General features: G+C 36.5%; 1 long non-coding RNA gene across 1 annotated transcript; it reads left to right on the top strand.

The window, feature by feature from the left end:
• The first annotated feature begins 3,758 nt into the window (after positions 1–3,758).
• LOC144958394 (uncharacterized) lies at positions 3,759–4,396 on the top strand. The gene is made up of 2 exons (XR_013642419.1): positions 3,759–3,899; positions 4,257–4,396. It is a non-coding gene; the product is annotated as an uncharacterized LOC144958394 (long non-coding RNA).
• The last annotated feature ends 1,504 nt before the right edge of the window (positions 4,397–5,900 follow it).

The raw sequence follows: 5,900 nt of genomic DNA, 5'->3' as shown, positions 1-5,900 counted from the left end.
ATTCAGCCTGTGAGTTTAGCAACTGTACTAATCAATTTGTCAGCAATATCCCACTTTGAAGTCAAATTCAGAATGCTTTCTCAACAGTTTTTCTACTTCTGAACAAACGTTTATTTGAACATTTCTCCTCTAGAGACAAAATTTACCTCCCATGGCTTGAGAGGAAAATCCGTTAAGGGATAAACATCATCTACTACAAATTCAAAAGGTGCCATGATATTTGATTTGACTCTGGTGGGGTTGTTGGCTCTGATTCCTCCATCACTCTGTTTACAAGAACCTCCCCCATCAATCATTATATTTCAGTCACTTGTAATCATGTTTGATATGTAAAGCCACCCGGGCCAGGTAACCCACAACATCCAGGCGCGATTTTATCTCATGAGTAGCAGCTTCTATTGGTGTCACACTACTATGTTATGATAATCTATCCAAACCGCAAACTCATCGCCACAAATCGTGCAAACACACCCGGAAGCTTCATCATACTCTGGTCAACACAAAGCTGAATACTTAGAAAAGGTTCTATTAACAAGTAACAGTGCTGGTATCTGTCGTTAAAAATTCTAGCACCTCACAGGCAATGGTGTCGTGTTTCATCCTACTCAATATTGTCTTATATAGAGGTTTTCGTTTTAACAGGCTCGACTGTATTTCCATGCCAAAAATGAGACTGTTACAATATGGATTACCAGACTTATAAATAAGCACACGTCAAAAAGTCAAAGTCAAAAGTATTGTTTACAGTTTCAGTTTCTAGTCAGCAGACTTCCTCCTCCCCCTCATAACAAATAAAGTCAACCCTTAACTTAAAACTTAACAGTCGATACAATAGGGAGGATAAACCTTAACATCGGCTGTTGCTTTTATGTTTACAATGGCAGTGGACTCTAGTATTAATGACATTGTAGTCTGTGTTATGTTGGATCTGTTTTGCTCTCCTCCACTGCTGGTGACGATGGTTTCGTCCCATAGATTACAGACTCACAATCACTTTCACTTTCACATCGCTCAGCTATCTAATTTGTTGGGGGGCACCATTAAATAGGGAATTCACAAATTAATAACTCACCTTTTGAAATGTATATGTATCGAATCAGCTCTAGCTTTACATTAGCATTAGCTGGAACGTGGATTGAAAAAGGAATTGAACAATACTAATACAGAGCGAAATATTCCTCGCTCAAAGAGAGAAGAGGAAAAAAAATAAATTAGGGGGTTGGGGCTGGAAAATAATGTACAGCTCTTATGTGACAGTTCACTTCAGCAGTTTTTACATATTGTATTGCTTCCGGTTGTCACTTCAACCAAAAACATTTCGTGACTTTTATAACAGTTCTCAGTTCATCACAGCGGACGAATTTGCAGGCTTACAACTTGCATCATGTCTGACAAAAGTCGTTTACCAAAAGTTGATGAAAATGTTCAGTCAGCAACGGAAAAATACTTCATCAGGAAAGCTGAAGCTTTACGTTACAAAGAAGGAAGGAAGGTTGCCTTGCTGAGAAATAAAAACACTATTATGGGCCTCGGACTTTTTGGAGCCGTTCTCACAATTGTATCCTTTGACTTTGATTCGATTAATGGCAGTTTCAGTTATCTTTATTTTGTGTCAAGTTATTGCCTTTACCAGGTTTTGGTCATAACCATCATCACCATCAAATGGTCAGAGAGAATAACAAAGAAGTTTTGTGTAGAATAGGGAAACCCATACATATTGTGAAACCATCCAAAAATGGTAAATGGGCTTTCTTGGCCATGTATGTGGCAAGGGTACATTGAAAGCCTAACAATAAGTGGCCACATACATAGAAGTAGAAGGAAAAAGAGCTTGTGGTCATCAGAGGTTGACGTATCTGACCAGTTTGAGGCTGTCAACGAGCAACATCCCTACAAACTCTAGAGAGAGGGGCTCGAAGATATATCTAGATGTCATGGAGACATGAATTATGAATATGATGATAGCAATATGCATTAAACGCAGGCCACAGATAAGTAAGTTAGTTATGACAGCTTTAAGTCTGAAATCTCAGACCGATTTTTTTACCCCTAAATTGACATTGGAAAGTAGTGGTTGAAATTATGTACCAGTAATAAAAATGGCTAAAAGAGTTACTAGATATATATGGAGTTCATCTACATGATGTATAACAAAATGTTTATTAATTGAGGACATTGCATTTTCATTTACCTGAGTAACACGCTGGTCCATGACTTGGGACAGAAGGGAGCTGAAACTGGTAACGATGGTCCATAAATTGTGTGCACGTACAAGCCCATGTGTTCATGAATGTTTTTTTTTTCTCTCCTATATTTACAATACTACAAAATTAAACTTGAATTTGATTGGTTAAAACTGTAGTTGTTGTATATAGAACTTTCTTTCATTGCATGTATGTATAATCTAACACACACACAAGCAACAATAGAGGATAATTAACTTTTATGGCCTTTTGTTCAACTTTTTGTAATTGACTGGTCCTGTTGCCCTAGGCTTTCACAGTGATGATCGGCAATCTCATTGATTTTTAAAATTGTAATCTATTATTATTCTTTTTTTTAAACTATTGATAAAATATTCAACTTTTAGAAAATGTTTTTGTATCACAACTTATTTTTTTAAATACAATTTTTGTAACCACTAATGCGTAAACTGTTCCATTCCTCTGGCGAGTTGCCATTGAGTTCGGGTACCGTAGGCACATAAGCCTTATTTGAGTTAATAAAGAGGAAGATAAAAATTTGGAATTAACAACTTTGTTACATAATGAGGCAAATGTTACATAATGAAAATCATTAAGACATAAAAAACATAATTTGCTCTATATATTTCATCCCTAACATATCATTGAATCATTTGCAAGTAATTTAAAAGTCTCTGCGCATAAGATACGGTGTCTTCAAATTTGACATGAATAAAGATCAGATGTTATTTCGATTTCAAGCATTATATTTTTTTTTTTTATAAATAAGCTGAAATTTTATTGTTTTTTTAAATGTTTGAGAATAACCAAATAGTTTCTTTTGAAGAAAATCGATCAGCAGGTTAAAGCCAAACTGAATACCTGTTTATTGGTTGAAACTTATTTTTGAATGATACACGGGTGGGATTTGAACTATTGGCATCTTGCTATTCTCATTTGATGGAAATAAAAATAATGAAAACAAAGTTTTAAAAATCAAACTGAGCCCCTAATGCATGAAAATCAGTCCATTATACTCCCCAACAAGCGGTATTGCTTATAAGGGAAGTAAGGCAGGAAATTATACTTGAAGAACGGTATGTATTGATTACCCGCCATGAGCATCGGATATTGGCATGCTCGCATTCTAACGAGTTTTTGGTTTCTCCCACGCTTGCTAGAATCCAGTGAGTACTGTTCTACTGCAACTGCTATTTTTTTTTTAATGAGCTTTTATTTAAAGCAATATCCACTTAGGTACCTAAAATACTTTACCATAGGTCCCAACAGTGTCTGAAAAGCATAATATATTTTTATATTTTTAAAACTAGGATAATGCTATTACTCCAATTCATGCCACCCACAGAGACCTGTGTGTGTGTGTCATCTCCCACACGTAAGAAATTCCTGCTCTTCTACAACCTCATTTATCAAAGGCTCGTTGTATAATCAGTTGTTGATATTTATTTTTATATTTGATTAATTATGTCAGTATTTCCTTAACCAAATGTTTCCAGATGGGTACACCATGTATGCAGTGAGGCGAGGAAAGTTACTGGAAGATTTTGACAAAGTGGCAGAATGATGACCCTAATTGGCCCCACAGTTGCAGCCTGTTTCCTTCATTACATCATCATCATCATCATAACTACAGATTGTGTCATTTTTTCAGATTGGATTCATCATCATCGTTTTTTGTTTGAGTGGGATCAAGAGGTTAGAATGGTCAGGTGAATGAAAAATAACAGGATGGGGGGGGGGAGGGGGTGTGAGGTTAGTAGGCTTTAGAATTTTTAAACCTACTCAAAACATTGAATTGAATTACAAACAATAGGGGAGTAATCATGAACTCTTTAAGAAAAAAATATTTATACGTGAAGCAGATAATTTAACAAATATGCTCACGACAAATTCATGAAAATGTTCCCTTTTTTTTTTTTTTTTTGGGAGTACTAAAATTGTTTACACGCAAAGAAGAGGGTGTCTGTTGGGCTGTGGTCAGTTACTTGTGCTTTAAGTTATTTTTTTTAATTGCGCAGTTATTACCATGAGAATTTTTTTTCTTCTTTGCAGTTGTTATGAGAGGAGTGAGTAGAAGATGTATGAAACGTCAGCCCAGACATTTTGTTGAGGGTTTCTTTTTCTCTTGTCAAGTTGATTTGTAATTTTTCTGCTTTGCATTGTGATAATAAAAAATCTTTATTCAAAAATGATTTTGAGGCTTTTTTGCTTTAATATTCTGTCCATCTGTTGAGAGTTTTGAAATGTGGTCGGAATTTGTGCAGCTATGTTGTCTTCTGGTATGACACTCGCTTTCAGATCGGAAGGTCCTGGGTTCAAGCCTCGCTTGGCGCATAGTTGAGTTTCTTTACTCACATTTGCACCGTACTCAGGTGTAAACTGAGTACCTGGCCGTCAACAGCGTTGTCTCTGTCGAAAAAATTGTAATGTCGCCTAACAAGCGTCATGTATCATTTTACATGGTATTTGTTGCTGTTGGTAAGGGTAAAAACAAGCAAACTTCCTTTTTACTGGCGCTGATACGACCTAATTTTGTTGCAAGCGCCTTAAAAGCATTAAAGAAGACAAAGACAATTCTTTAATGGGCCCATCACTGCATATGTACAGTTAAAGTCCAATCCAAACAGGGAACAGTCACTTTGACGAGCAAATGCATTCAAAATTGTTTTGAAAGTTTCCAAGCATTCAATATTCGTTAAGTCCGGTGGCAGGACATTCTAGTCATTTATTGTTCGTGGGAAGAAGCAGTGCTTCTACGTGTCTATTCTTGTAAATGGTTGTATGTATTGTGATATATTGTATCTACATGTAGCGTACCTATCAGATTTGCTTTTTATGTAATTTGGGATGATGATGGATGAGTTTGGGTCGTTGATGGTTTTGTGTAAGGGGAAACCTTGCGCAATTTTTTCAATGGTTTTCATTCAAGTGACTGGAGGAGGACGTCACACAACCCAGGTTTCTGGATTTGCATCCAGTTGTGAGTCTTGCAGCTGCTCTTTGTACTTTTTTCAATCTGCTGGGTGGGGTTCCCAACCTCCCATAGTGGGCAGGGAGATACTTGCTGTGTCTTCTATCCCCTTTTATATCTGTTTTCTTATAGCTTTTTGTCTTTGACTTAGACTTAGAATGAGATTACTTAGTTTTGTCCTGACCTTGGCTGGGAGGGAAACAGTCGAATGTATAGTTATAGTTTTGGGAGATTATTTTTTTTTCTTGTAGATCATCTCAGTTATGTACTGTTATTTTTTAACTTTTAACTCATGATTTGTAAACATTTTAGTGGAATATCGTGCTGATAGTGTGCTCTGGGAATCTACATGTTCCCTGTTCGAACCACTCTCCTTTGTCACTTTTTCCTCACATCCTTTTAATTGTACATCCAGAATGTCTTTGCTATTCAATTTTCTTCCTTTTTACTGGCGCTGATATGACCTAATTGTGTTGCAAGCGCTGTAAAAGCCTTTAAAACGTTTTCAATCTTGTCTATGTCATTTTTTTTTTGTGTGTAGAGGTTCCACACAGCGCTGGCATATTCTAATATTGGCCTGATAAGTGCTGTGTACGCCTGGGCTTTAATTCTTCATGGGCATTGATTGGTTTATGTTCCTTTTGACAAACCCCAGCATCCTACTTGCCTTTGCTGATGGGTTTGCCACTGGTTTCTTATTGTGAGTCTTTGATATTGACATGACA

This window comes from Berghia stephanieae, chromosome 12 (assembly GCF_034508935.2).
Source record: "Berghia stephanieae isolate SIO BIC M18660-M18661 chromosome 12, UCSD_Bste_1.3, whole genome shotgun sequence".
NCBI lineage: Eukaryota > Metazoa > Mollusca > Gastropoda > Nudibranchia > Aeolidiidae > Berghia > Berghia stephanieae.
The sequence above is the reverse complement of the archived record's forward strand: the minus strand, read 5'-3'. Positions and strand labels throughout refer to the sequence as shown.